We start from the raw sequence: 16,288 nt of genomic DNA, 5'->3' as shown, positions 1-16,288 counted from the left end.
ATTTAATTTATGAAAGGAATCTGGCGCATTATAAAAGAACATATTATTATCAAAGGTATTACCACGAGCGGTCACTGTGACAGACTTACTAAGGTAGTTTTGAACAGACCTTCTCATCTAATGGTGATATTATTTGCATCTATTGTTGCCGACCAGCTACAAAAGATGTTCCTGTGGAGCAGTTTTAGTATGTATACGCTCATGTCTTCTCTACCTTTGAGGACCGCCTCCGTGTCTAGTAGTAGAGCGTCCGCCCGGAGGTAATAGTGTAGACAGTGTGTCACCCGTGTGGGTGCAAGGAAACGATACAGACACGCGGGTACACTATAAAACACTATAAATGGAATATTCCATACCAGTCTATAGTATACCGGAAGTTTACACACAACACTAGTATCTAAATATAGTAAGTTCCTGACGACTGCTTAGATAAAATGACACTGCATTCCTGAAGACTAATCACTGCCAAAACACAATGCAATGAGTGTCTACCGAATCTCAACAGAAATATTGTACACAACGAACGTACACACATTACAACGAACGTACACTTACACGATGAACGTACGCTTATGTGTCGACACGGACACATGGACACACACACACACAATGAACGTACAGACACATACACACAGTGAACGTACAACCATATACAACTAAGGTACACTTACACAACGAACGTTCACACATACACAATGAACGTTCACACACATACACAACGAACGTACACACATAACAACGAACGTACACTTACACAATGAACGTACGCTTACGTGTCGACACGGACACACGGACACACACACACACACACAATGAACGTACAGACACATACACACAACGAACGTACACACATATACAACTAAGGTACACTTACACAACGAACGTTCACACATACACAATGAACGTTCACACACATACACAACGAACGTACACACATAACAACGAACGTACACTTACACAATGAACGTACGCTTACGTGTCGACACGGACACACGGACACACACACACACACAATGAACGTACAGACGCATACACACAACGAACGTACACACATAACAACGAACGTACACTTACACAATGAACGTATGCTTACGTGTCGACACGGACACATGGACACACACACACACACAATGAACGTACAGACACATACACACAGTGAACGTACACACATATACAACGAAGGTACACTTACACAACGAACGTTCACACATACACAATAAACGTTCACACACATACACAACGAACGTACACACATAACAACGAACGTACACTGACAAAATGAACGTACACTTATGTGTCCACACGGACACACACACACACACACACACACACACACACACACACACACACACACACACACACACACACACACACACACAATGAACGTACAGACACATACACAAAAAGAACGTACACACATAACAACGAAGGTACACTTACACAATGAACGTACGCTTACGTGTCGACACGGACACACACACACACACACACACACACACACTGAACGTACAGACACATACACACAACAAGCCTACACACATAACAACGAACATACACTTACACAATGAACGTACGCTTACGTGTCGACACGGACACACGGACACACACACACACACACACAATGAACGTACACTTACGTGTCGATTCCCAAATTGTTAACCCAGAAATCTGTATGTAAAAGAACTTAGAGTGAAACCAACAAACAACCAACAAGTGGTATACAAATTTATCACAACATTAACCAGCACAGCACAGCAATTTCAATGGCTGTACACATTACAGTGGTGGTACAATGTTCAAGGACAGTGGCAGTACTCAGTATATGATGATAAAATACAGTTGTGCCAGCAAAAGTCAGTGATAAAGTATTGTTACCCAGCGGCAACAGTTGTCAAGCTTCCGAGAAAGGCCTAGGCAGGGAATCTGGGTTGATTAGTGATTTTCCCATGAAAGCTGGTCTTGATGTTGTAAAATGAGAGAGGCAAGCTCATTTCCCATTATATAGTTTAACCAGGTACTAGATATTTTCACAAAGTGCTGTCACAACAAAGACTATTCCACATGTTTCTATCACCCAATATCACAGTCCACGGTATTCCGGAACTATCATATAACCCGATAAAGACATCAAAGTGTTTTCAATGTCGAGCTATGTAACTGTAGATTTGAATCAGTATCTGGCACGAAGGCAACACATCCCTTTATTGAACACAATATGTTCGGCTCGGTGTCAACACAAAGCTCACTGGAAGCTTTAGATCTATTACAGGATATAGGTTAACTCGCAAAAAGTGTGGGGGGGGGGGGGGGGGGGGGGGGGGGAGCAGTTGAAAAAAAGCAACACATCAGAGGACTGATATGTAAAAGAAATGTTGTTGTTTTTACGCGCAACGAAATCTGTTTCGTCGGATATCTGAGACTGGTTATTCTCTGGCTTCGATGTGTTTGTATTTATCAACTTGCATGTACTATTCCTGGTTTTGATAGTGTTACAGTAACGTTGGGGCCATCAATAATTAAATTGGGCATTCGCCCTCAGGAAAGGTCGGCAACACTGGGACAGGTCTGTAACAGTAAGGACAGACCTGCAACAATAAGGACAGAGCGGCAACAGTTAGGACATATCTGTAACAGTCAGGACAGGTTGGTAACAGTAAGGACATGTCGGCAACAGTAAGGAGAGGTCGGTAACAGTAAGGGCAGGTCCGTAACAGTTAGGACAGGTCGGTAACAGTAAGGACATGTCGGTAACAGTAAGGACAGGTCGGTAACAGTTTGGACAGGTCGGTAACAGTAAGGACAGGACGGTAATAGTAAGGACATGTCGGTAACAGTGAGGAAAAGTCGGTGGCTGTAAGGACAGGTCGGTAACAGTAAAGACAGGACGGTAACAATAGACAGGTCGGTAACAGTAAGGACATGTCGTTTACAGTAAGGACAGGTCGGTAACAGTAAGGACATGTCGGAAACAGTAAGGACAGGGCGGTAACAGTAAGGACAGGTCGGTAACAGGTCGGACATGCAAAATGTACACACATACGCAAGGCACTACACTGAACACACAAAGCTTTATCAAACGTCAATAGACGTGAAGAATAGGTATAATGGTTTTTGTACGGACGTGGTAAGTGAAGTTAAAGGCAACAAAGTGTTGCTGATGTCGAGATAAGCACATTTAGATTTGACGGTAAAACATTGAATCGGTATCTGGCACGAAGGTAACGCAACACTTCATTTAACACAATGTGTATTTGGTGAGTTCTGACAACACTAAACGAAACTCCTCCTCGGATATCTTACAATCAGCCATTGCTGTTGAAATATGATCCTCAATGCTGTTCAACTTTGCTTCCGCGAGTATCAGAATATTTTCGTGTTTTAATGCTTTCTTTTGCAACTTACGAGAAATGAATTTTATTGCTATTTCTGCCAGTCCTGAGACTCCGGCAGCTATTTGCATGCCAGGTACGATAGGCGCGGTGATTATAGTTGATAATAAACCAATACCAGCTAGACCGAGTCCCATGCTAGCCGTTACAAGCGCGGTGTCAACTCCGTCAAGAGCATTCACGGCTCTGCGATACTTTTTATACAATCCAAGTCTCAACTCCCTCTCCTTCTTTATTTGGTGTTTTATGTCGCTTATTTGATGTAATCGAAATATATCAACTTCATTGAGCGCCGGATATAAATCCATTTGATAATTATGTATTATAAAAGTCTTTAATTAGTCTTGTTTTGAGAGTATACATCAACCTTATTAAATGTATATTATACGGTATGAATATCTTAGTAAGAGAAATTCTGTCACTTTTAATAATTTGGATCCCCTCAAGGGTTGCAACGGGTGATGCTCCAATATGAATAATACTGCACTGTTGACGTTGGTGTTTCTTTAGCCATTTAATCGAAAGACCTGGAAATATTTCGAAGGCATCTTGCGGTGCATCTCCGAACAAGACTTCACTAATAAGAAAGAAAGATTAGGTATTGCACTCAAGTTATCTTTAATATCATTGAATTCAGTAACCAAATTTAAACTAACATTTTTTTATACCGAACAACTAAATAACATATGACATGGGTTTTCTGGCTGGGGAGAGACTAACACACTTTTTCGTTTTGATTGGATATAAGCCCTGACTACGATGCCACTATTTATTATCTTAGTTAAATTATGTGCCTTACCCATCATCACATACGGTGGGGTAATGACGATATTCAATAGCTACTCAATGTTTGCTTCGATCATATTCCATTTATTATCATCGTTGCGAGTAAGATTATACGAAGTGTTTTTATGGAGTCTGCCAACATCGACATCGCTTACATCTCCTAGATTACCTCTGAATGTAACTTCTTTCCGCTTGTATACATTATCTTGTAAGTGTAAAGCATATAACTTACCATCAGTACCGGGTTCACCGAATCCTTCTGTGTCTCCAAGATCGGAAATCGCAATTGTATTAAATTGTCTGAGTGTTCCAGGGCCTGATGAAACAACCATTATTTATAATATGGAGTGTTACACTCAAGTATCCTATATTTACAGGTTGGTGTTTTACATCTAATGCAGAAATTTTGAGGTCTGAAATAATACCACACTTTAATTTTTTATATTGTAATGATGAGAAAGATTCCGTTCTACCGCTTTTGTATTTTTCATCTTTCACTGGAATAGCTCTGAATAGAGTTGAAGGACTTTCTAGTTAAGTATTATTCGTCGTGCTTATTTGATCAAGATGGATGCACAACTCTTTATATGGAACTAAATCGGGTAATGTATATCCCTGTGTTCATGTCTCGATTGATGTTAGTTCTCCTCTAAATCCAAGTGTAATTGCTAAGTTCATTAGGCTTAAAAATTTCATCATTGAGTGAGCATACACTGTAATACCCATCACGTATAATAATGTATTTGTCAATAACATCGTTTTCACCGAATATAAACATCTCATTATTTCTTTTTGCAGCATTTATATTGGTCCACCGCGGGTAATACGTTACATCGCATAGGGCGACTTCAAGTTGTCCATCTGAGTTATCGGTAGTATAAAGCAGTTCAATAGACTGACCATTTGTTATTCCTGGGAGTGTAACATACATATTAAATATACAAAGATACTATATCATAACTTAAATATGAAATCAACTTATATTACTAATCAGTCGATTTTAGTAAGTGCCTCTGGTGTTGAATTCCCTGATATCTTTGAAAAATACAGGTTCACGGCAACTAGCGATAAAATGGTGCACGATTGGTTCCACAATCTGATGCAATTTTGGCAGAATCAGTTAAGCTTTGCGGGAATAATCGGTTCTGGGACGGCGCTCGATGCACAAAAACAGTTTGTCGCAAACGTGGAGGATGCTATTAATTCACCAGTTGACATACCATCTTCTATAAAACGTTATCAAGATGTATTACAGTATGCTCAATCCAAAGTAGACTATGTTTATGCACCGGGACTATACATGTCTCCGAGTAATATGGAACTTAAGATCGGTCAAGTGATTGGTTATAATAATTAAATTGTTATTGCTACCGATCAACAAAAACAAGGTATAAATTCAGATATTAACACCGAATTAATAACGCAAACAAACACAGGCGAAACAGGAATAGTCAAGCCACAGACACCATATGTTCCATCTACTAACGCACAACCACAATTGCCACCCCATATTGCGGTTAAAAATCAACAACATATCGATGAAAAAACAGCGCTTATAGTAGGTGGAGTCGCGGCTGGTTTACTCATGATTTGGTTAATGAACTGATTTGGATAAATAGTTCTTAGCGGATATGTACAACAGCCCTGCAATTGCTTCCATCAGTGCCCACAAGTTTTGACTAAGCCAAGTGGTGGTCTTAGCTAAAAGATTCAAGAGCCAGGAAACAATACTCCCTATTATACCGGGAAGTGCAGACGCGGCTTTCCCAGCGAGCTTTCCCAGTGCTGAACCTAATGCTTTTAAATGCTTTTTTATCCACTCTTTTATACCACCCCTATCACTAGGCCACCTCCTGTACCACTGGATAACGCGAGAGTCAAAGTTAATATAATAAATCCCAATGCGGTTAAAATACTGGCAATGGTTATTCCCTGTTCTCTGAACAATGTTTTAACTTTATCGGCCAGTGTAGTGGCATCGTTTGGGAACTGATCGATAGTTTCTCGAATTCGACTGATTTGTGAATGAAGTGCCTTTCTATTACTGGAAGCCGCTTCGAGGCGGGCCAATCTTTCGTCTTCTAAGTTACACAATCTTTCTGCAGCACGACGTCTACTGAATTCATCACCCGCCTGTTCAAGTTTTGTTTTCTCATGAGCTATATGCTTGTCGAGTTCCGATAGCTTGGCTATGTTATTGATGAGTTCTCCACGTATTGTTTGCATTCCCTTGTCAAGACCTCGTAATTTCCTAATACTGAACTCCGAGGATGGTTCCTGTAACGTGAAATTATTGTAGTAGGTATCCAAGATTTTTCCAAGTCCGTCTGAGGCCAGCTTCAAGCTTTCTTCCAAATTATCTATGGTACCGAGTTCATCACGCACAGTCTGAAGAACCTTAGTAGTCTTTGCAGAAAGTTTACAAAACCTAATTCATTACGAACAAAGTTGCACAGCAAAAAAAATGCAGTTTCCGGTATCCGGATACCTGCCGGATACCACCGGACACTTACCCAAAACGCGTCCGGGTATCCGGTGGCAGATACCTTGCCGGATACCAGATCCGTGGTATCCGGCATGGACACCTCACCTGAAAGTATGCCACCTGGAATCCGGGTATCCAGCACCGGTTACCTCACCGGATACCTCAATCTGGGTGTCCAAGGATCCGCACCGGATACCAAGAATCCGGCACCGGATACCTCATTCTGAGTTTCAAAAAACATGTCACAATTTGGGGGTGCATTTTGTTCAATTAAGTGTGAAACACCTAAATATATATTGGAAACTATCCATGAAAATTGAACATTGCTGAAGGTATCCGGCAGGTATCCGGCAGGTATCCGGATGCAATTTTTCAAGATGTCTTATTTCTGGTAAATAATGTTAGCCTGGGCATATCAGATAGCTGTAGTAATATTCTGTGTCATTTTAGTTGTAAATAAAGTAATAAAGTTGAGATCTATGGGCATGTACTTTTGGAGAAGACAATTTTTTTCAATTTCATCTATAATTCTTTTTAGATGTTAAGCTGTTTAAGAACAAACATCAGTTCTAATACATGTATGATGATATCCTTAAATTACATGTTCAGACTTCCAGATTATTCTGAGTGAAAGTATAAACTCATCGACTGTGTGCTCACTTGGGCCTTTGGTCCTAGTGAGATGATAATATGATTATTTGTAAAGGTACAAGTACTTGTTATGAGCATACCAGCTTCATTTAAGTTTGAAACACAATATGCCTCACTCTGTGGGTGACATGTACCAGATTTCATCACACTACAGAGAGCTGTTCCTCAGTTACTGTGAACATTTTTACTGAAAGACATTGAAAGCTAATTTGACCTTCAATATCAGTTGCGACTATTTCAAAAACAATTGTAAAGTGCTTCATTCAGTGTAATATTGACAAACATATGACAATGATATACAACTATGTGTATAAGAGTTATTTAGACTTCTGCGGGAAAAGGCACATTAGAGAACAAGAGTCATCAGAAAGATGACATATCCCCCCGGCAGCTGTCTGTAAAGTAACCACTAGTGCATTTCTGTATGTAATGAGTCAACAGTTGAATGTTCTTTAAGAAGCATACATTGTTTACCCACAAAAGATCCACCATGGTCGCATCCATATGAATGCCAAGTTTCGATCAAATACATTGAATGTTTTTCGAATTCTGCCCCAGAAATGAACCTCATCCCCAATTGAGTCTATGTCCAACTTGATTCCATTAAAAAAAAAAAAAAAAAAAAAAATTAGAAAAATCCCAAAATTTGAAAGGCACCACTTCAGTATGTGCATGATAGCTTTGCCAAGTTTCGATCAAATACACTGAATGGTTTTCGAATTCTGCCCCGGAAACGAACCCCATCCCCAATTGAGTCTATGTCCAACTTCATTCCATAAAAATTTAAAAAAATAAAAATTAGAAAAATCCCAAAATATCAAAAGGCACCACTTCAGTATGTGCCTGATAAGAGTTGCCAAGTTTCGATCAAATACACTGAATGGTTTTCGAATTCTGCCCCGGAAACGAACCCCATCCCCAATTGAGTCTATGTCCAACTTCATTCCATAAAAATTTAAAAAAAAAAAAATTTGAAAAATCCCAAAATATCAAAAGGCACCACTTCAGTATGTGCCTGATAAGAGTTGCCAAGTTTCGATCAAATACACTGAATGGTTTGGGAATCCTGCCCCGGAAAAGGAAATGATTACGGACGGACAGACGGACAGACAGGCTGATCACTATATCCCCCGTATTATATGCCGGGGGATAAAAAGTAAGTGTATGACCTGTTGCCAACTTCTATCCCTGTCCTAAGGAAGAGTTTGGCCATTAACAATTTTTTTGTCTGGCTGTGACATTGACCTTTGACATAGCAGATCAATGTGTTATTCCAAAGATGTCCAAGCAATGCATGGTTTTATACGATAACTGTGGCTATCAAACTGAGGCAAAATATTGGAAAATCCCCATTTACACAGCTGGCTAAAGAAACAAACAACAAACAAATTATCAATTTCTTTTATTTATATGCATATATCACACATTGAACAGTGTTCATATAATGGTTCCTGATGCAGTATGCACTTTCCTCCTATTCTTCAATACTCATAACAGAGCGGGATAACTGTTCGCTTGAAAGCATCAGCAGACCATGCTCACCAGTTCAGAGTTACTTGCCCTCAAACATCCTTTTCCTTCTATATTGCCATGGAAAAAAAGGAACCAGGATGAGGGGAGGCCAGATGGGCTCTATCCCTGTTGCATTGTGTTAGTAGAATTGTGAACATTCTATTTGGTGTTTGGGTCCACATTTATAGACAAGTAGTCGCAAACATCATTCCTTTCAAGTGATTACCACATGGCCAAAGACAATAATTTCTTCAACGTCCTTGAAGGATCCCACTCCGACTTGGCATTGGTTGGTCTTCTCACATTTGCCTGACCACCCTTTGTGAGTGTGTCCCAGTGTCAATTGGCATATAACTTCTCGGTAGGCTCCCATTGAAATAACAGGACTCTCCTCATCGCTGTCTGCCAATCACTTCGGATATCTGGAAGGGTCCTTCCAGACTGTCAACCTGTCATCCGGGTATCTCAAGCTGGACTTCAGTTTCTGCAAAATTATGTATAAAGATTGTAGCAAAAGAAAAGAATTGTTGCAACATGTACTTACAGATAAAAGGCAGCAAATTCACTTAATTTATCATCTTTGAGTTTTGTTATATACCAAACATTTGAGATATATATTGTTCCATGCTGATGAGTTGAAACAATCATTAACTGACATCTCTTAAAAATGTTCCTAGCAACCTATGCTTGCCATACAAGCCAAAGTAATAGATGAGGTAGCAAGTGGGCTCATTGAAAGCTCGTAATCGTACCCAATAACATGGGATGTTGTCCATAACAGTCATCATCGGTGCGTCTGGATCGAGCTCATAACATTAATCTCTGGTTTGTCTAGTTGAGATTTGAGATTTGATTAATTTATAATCCTTGTCATTTAGCCGAACTATTGCTGGATGTGGTGTTAAATGAGTGAATTGGGTTTAACGCCTCTTTGAACAGTATTCCAGTTATATCACGGCATGTAAGCTTGATGTGGGAAGAAAGCCTGAAGTGATGCAGGTCTTACATGTTTACCACTTTGATGAAACCCACAAGCAAGTGTATGATGCTACCCTCGATTCAAACCCACGACCATCGGTTTCTGTCAAGCCCAAGAGATGCAACTATGCACAGCAAGTTGTAGTGCCTTTGATAATTAGGCCACCCATGCCAACAGGTGATAAAGAACAAGCAAACTGAAGAAATATTTGCAGAATAGCTACATGAACATGATGAACCAAACAGAATAATTTCAAATATTTACCACTCACTGCTACTCTTCTCTTGTTCCTCATTGCTTCCCTTTTTCCATTGATGCTGTGTAGATGACTGACTCATTCATTCATCCAGACATTCTGCAAACATAAGTAGCATTCACATTAGAGAAATGTCCAAACTGTACATGCTGTACATTGAATTCAATTGAAAAGGACCCAGTTGAGTTTCCAACTTAGAACTGTCCTTATTAAAATATTTCATCCCAAACATTCAGAGATAAAACATAACCCCATATTTAACAACTGTCAAACAATTATTTGACAACAAAGCCAGGGTCATTCAACATACACTTTACATAAGGAATCACTTGTTGCAAAAAGGATCCTCGCCAAGGTCAGAGTCATTCCATGAAATATTTAATGATTAAGTTATGAAGCTTATACAAAACAAGGACATAACAGTGTAATTATAACAATATCCTAAGCGTAAAAAAAATAAAGTCTTTGGTGGCCATTATTGTAAATTATAATCTGTATTAGCATCCCACGAAAGTTAAGAGTTAATAATCGTTCCTAGATCTTGGTAATTTTCTTCATTATCTATAAAAAAGCGGATCTAATTTGGATCATCTTGTTTTGACCACAAATCCATTACGCCTCTTATGCTAACAAACAGTTGACCATAATACTAAAAAAAGGACCCTTGGCGTTTACGGTAAAGTATGTAGAGCAGGGAAATATCTACATCAATCCGTTCCATAAGATCTCTGCACAGAAATCATAAGGCCTCGAAGCCCTGCTACGTACCTGGCAATGCCAATCGCCTTTCCAAATACTGTTGACTTCCGCGTTGTGGATGGCTGAGAGGAACTTCGGCCGGCATTTCCGTGGTGGAGGTGAATGAGAACAATGTATCGATACACGATACACGAGGTAAGCTTATCGTAATCAAGAAACACAGTGTATAGCGATACACGAGATTTGTTTACATCCATGTTCTAAAATGGCGCCCTGGACCGTAGGGGAATATGGGTAAAATGGCTTGTTCCGGGTTAACACTAAGCTGGGCCCCGTCTCTAATATCACATTATTGTTTGGCGAAAGTTGACGACGCGCATAGGGAGCCGGGAACCAGGTTAACACGACATAAGCTGGTTCCCGGCTCTCTATGCGCGTCGTCAACTTGCGCCAAGTTATATTAGAGACGAGGCCCAGCTTATACACTGAACACGATCGGTCATTTCGTCAAAACTGGCCAAATATTGAGATTGCAGCTGAGGTCATGCTGGCAGCTGAAGTGACACATTAAGGTAAGGAATATGTGAATATTACAATGATCACGTATTAAAGTAATTTACCACATGTAAGCCTGTCACATGTGACACATTAACTTTTATAGCCAACATGTAAGTAAATGTATAATTATATTTTTATATGACAAGTAGCCTGTCTATCATATGTTAGTATTTGCTTATGTATATAATGTAGAAATATGTTTACTTTAACTGGATAATTTGTATGCTAATGTGACTCACTGTCTAATTTCATATACTCCCTGTACTCTGTGAGAATGATTAATAGCCTCAACATATTTTTCCAGATGTGAAGAATCAAGAACAGCTTTAATAACAGGGAAGTTTTGCATCAGAGATCATCGTGAAGTGGAAGAAAAGACATTTTAAGGGTATGAACATTTTCACTTGAACTAGTTGAACAATAACCATGATGACAACTTTATCATGGGGGAATTTTTGGTGGTGGGGTAGCCTAGCGGTTGAAGCGTTCACTCTTCGTGCTGAAGACCCAGGTTTGATTCCTGCCACATAGCTGCGATATTGCTGAGTGTGGCGTTAAACATCAAACAAAGCTAACAGCCGCATACTTACTCACGTGGGGATTCCAGGTTGAAGTTAGTTCCCATCAACATGATCAACCTATGCTAGTTGTGAGAGATAACTTAATGGATCGGGTGATCAGGCTCCCTGACTTGGTTGATCCATGTCATTGTATCCCAATTGTGTGGATCGATGCTCATGATGTCAATCACTGGATAGACTGGTCCAGACTTGATTATTTACAGACCGCCGTCATATAGCTGGAATATGGCTGAGTGCAGAGTTAAACAACAAACACCAACATGATTCTACAACCTGCTCTTGTGGATACCATTTTGAAGATCCTACACATAACTTCTTTTCGGGTCTTAACTATTGCAATATGTTCTACTACATGTGTTTTAAACATATATTTTTTTTATAGTGAACTGGATTTGCAAACAAGCCGATGGCTTATCTAAATGATGCTGAAATACAAAATAAGTATTAATAAAATACTAATTCTATACTATTGCAAACTATCAGTTGAGCAATAATGTAATCATCTGATTATAAGTAGATAATGAAGGAGAAGTCCATATTGATTAAATCTACCAGATTCTGAGATAAATGCACGTATTGATTGATTTATTTCAATGTTTTCCTGTACATAATTTTCAACAATTCCATATAAAGCTTTCTTATATCATATCCATGCTGTATAATAATACCTATTATTTCTAATAATAGCATAATTTGGACACACAAATAAGTAATGAATGGTATTTTTATAACAAGTCCCACACATGCGGGATAGGTCATTTGACATGAATCAGTTTTATGTGAATTCAAATCACTACAAGCTGATCTGAGTCATGAAAGGATATGCCTTCGATTCTGTGGAAATGGAAATGCTAAAACATCTCCCAATATTAACCATGCTATTACAGAATCTGTTCACTTGTTTTTGTATGTAAAATATTTTTGAACGATTACATCCATCTAATGATTGTTTGTATGTGTGATATGCCAGTAGAGGTATATGTGTACAAGCATGTGCATACACACAAAAAAAATTATGTTTGTTTGTTGAAACTAATTAAGCCGTCACTACTCAATTAAGTAATTAACAGACAATTGCAAGTGATAATACCCACCTGACACTAATTGCCCTGTTAATCCCTAATCCACCATGAGTTGACATTGAGCTCATCTTGCTAATGAGCTGTTGTGAGCATAACGAGATGATAAACATCAAAGGTGGGGCAGGCTTTGATCAAGTGTTCTGTAGAAGAGATTATGTCACTTGTTTAATGTTTATTTAGGATTAGCTACATCCCTTGATGCGACCAAGACCATACTTGAGATTATCAGACAGTTTGTCTGGATACAGCCTGATGTCTCAACTGTACTTATTGGATTCTGCCTTGTAGCAAACTATGTGTGTGACTAGGACTTTGACCACTCTGTGCAGATGCATAACAATGCATAATGAACTTGGGGTATGATTCAATTATGTCACACAAGTCAAAGATAGGTTCCACTGTATTTAGAAACAGACGATAGATGCAATACTGTGTAACTTTATAACAATCAAATGATTTACAATTACTCTTGAAATGTTCCAAAACCAAATAGAACTACTTAAATTATGATTACACTTGACCAATATATTTGGCAGTTTTTGCCGTTATTGTTAATCTGAATTAAAGATAGGATAAATGATAAAAATATGATAATGCATATCACACATAAGTGTGTATTATACGCAAATAAATAAGTCTTGTATACATTGATTAATTGGAAAGGGTCCTAATTGGGATTGTTCACTAGCCAATATATTAGCAAATATTCCCATGGGCACTTATTAGAGCGAGGCGCTTATTACGTCAAATACTTTAGTTCTGTTTTTATGTATAAGAACCTATTTTATGCAATTTGCATTGCCTTGTTTACCTTTCCTTATGTTTTGATGTAATGCAAACATTTGAGAAAAATTCAGGTGAGCCTGCCTTATGGCACTACAGGAATTGTTTTCAGAAGATCAATTACAATTTTATATTTTCTGTACAATTTACTGTTTGCTATGGCTTTTTTACATTGGTTAACATGGTTTGGTTAACAGTTGCTTGATAAATTGTCATTACCTTATTCATTGAGAAACCAAATTTTTACCCTTTGTCAATATATGTGTGTTTCTTATATTTTTAATAACAAGCTTTTAAAGATGTTATAAATTGTTTCAGGCACCTGGATTTCACAATGACACCAGATCAGACAAGTCATACAAAGGACTCTCCGGATGATGAATAATCCTCCCCAGAACAACTAACAGGTTCACCTCAGAAAGTGATGATTCTGAATGAATAATGCCACATCAGTGTGATTCTGTAGGTTGTTTTATTACGACATTAATCAAGTCTAAAGGAATCAATACCACAGCAGTGAGACTGTTTATGTGGTGTACACTGACGCTGACTATACAAATCTGAATGACTTTTGTGGTTTACTGCACAAACATAATTGACTTTAGATATTCTTCTACCTTGAAATTCTTCTGAGATTTGACTAATTTGTTTATTTAGAAAATGGCATTGAAGCATCTGTTTCTGTTTTTGAATGTTCTTGCAAACACCTCTGGTTACTGAACCAATGAAATGTCATAAAATCAATAAATATGATTTTTTATCTTAACAATTTTTTTGTTTTGCTTCTTTAAAGAAATATGATATTGATCATTCATAACATAGGTGCTAACATATATCAAATATACTAATGCCCTGAATGTTTTCCTACAATTAATACAGCTCACTGAACGAAGTTTTTAGTTCCATGTCAGTAGAAAAGTTACATTGATATTTTTATGTACCAGTACTTTATTAGGTGTTTTCTGTGGATGCCATTAGTCTTATGCACCCATTTGGGTTAATGATATTCTGTTTCGAACTTCAATGAAACTCGTCTGTCAAGATGTAACAAGTATTGATACAGTTCCAAAATAAACTTTTAATCTCACCAGGAACAAAGGCCCAAGTGAGCACATAGCCAATGACTTTCATTTTTTTGTCAGAGTGAGTATGGTGTTATGCCACTTTATGAGCAAAATTCAAACAATATTATGATGGGTGACACCAAGCAATGTACCGATGTGGTGAATCGAATGCTTCAACCACTAGGCTAAAACAAACTGGGAATATGAAGATGATATGTAAGGATACCATCATACCAGGACTGAATGCTTTTCATTTAATACGCTGAACATCTAAATTGAAATATATATGAACTTGAAAAATGTTTTCACCAAAAGTACATGCCCATAGATCTCAACTTCAAGGGGATATTTACAACTAAAATAGCACAGAATATTATGACAGCTATCTGCTATGCCCAGGCTAACATTATTTACTAGGAGAAAGACATCTCGAAAAATTGCATCCGGATACCTGCCGGATACCTGCCGGATACCTTCAGCAATGTTCAATTTTCATGGTTAGTTTCCAATATATTTTTAGGTGTTTCACACTTAATTGAACAAAATGCACCCCCCAAATTGTGACATGTTTTTTGAAACTCAGAATGAGGTATCCGGTGCCGGATCCCTGGACACCCAGATTGAGGTATCCGGTGAGGTATCTGCCACCGGATACCCGGACGCGTTTTGGGTAAGTGTCCGGTGGTATCCGGCAGGTATCCGGATACCGGAAACTGCATTTTTTTGCTGTGTTGATGCCATGTTTAGCGACTATCGTAGACAAAGCTAGGGGCTTATGAGTACAATAATGCAGAAAGTCAATATCAGAGTAACCACGTATTCGCAATATTCCTTTACTATCTATCGTAAACTTTGAATAGTCACAACCAATTGGGCTAAAATCTTCAAAGGTATCGTAATAATCATTAACGGTTGATGGTAAAAGTTCATCGTTAAGATTCATGCCACCAAAACTGGTTTCATCAGTACCCTCTTCGATTGTACTAGGGTTATCAAAATCATCTAGATTAAAATCATCCATTTTTATATTAAACATAAGGTTACATAATTTCAATATAACAATGTCTTCTCAATACGGACGCAAGTTAAACCCACAACGTAGACTTCGAGATCCATTAGGGGTCAAAGCAATTTGTCAGTATTTAACTATAACTAATAACCCCGAGTACCATCGATCAGAATCAAACGCTTCTGGTTCGCTTTCCTAATCTCGGCGCACATGATGTGTTAGTTCCGGGAACTCTCTGACTAGCATTTACGATTAATTTGACTTCTTCTGTCTTTAACAGGGAGCGTGTTCAGAACATAGGTCGTGCTATCGTTAAGAAAATCGCGATTAAAATTAGCGGTAATGAGGTTTTGAGTATTGATGATAGCGATGTATACTATTGTTACATGGATCTCTGGAGAAATGATAAAGAGCGGGAAAACTTACAGTACCAAGGTATTTGTAATCGGAACAC

General features: G+C 38.5%; 1 protein-coding gene across 1 annotated transcript in view; it reads right to left on the bottom strand.

Annotated features, from left to right (window-relative positions):
* Positions 1-16,288, bottom strand: part of LOC124115816 — a 50,551-nt gene that overhangs the window by 21,259 nt on the left and 13,004 nt on the right. The window lies entirely within an intron of this gene.

The sequence above is a fragment of the Haliotis rufescens genome, unplaced genomic scaffold, assembly GCF_023055435.1.
Source record: "Haliotis rufescens isolate VD_foot unplaced genomic scaffold, xgHalRufe1.0.p SCAF_16, whole genome shotgun sequence".
NCBI classification, from domain to species: domain Eukaryota; kingdom Metazoa; phylum Mollusca; class Gastropoda; order Lepetellida; family Haliotidae; genus Haliotis; species Haliotis rufescens.
This window is presented reverse-complemented; position numbering and strand designations above follow the sequence as displayed.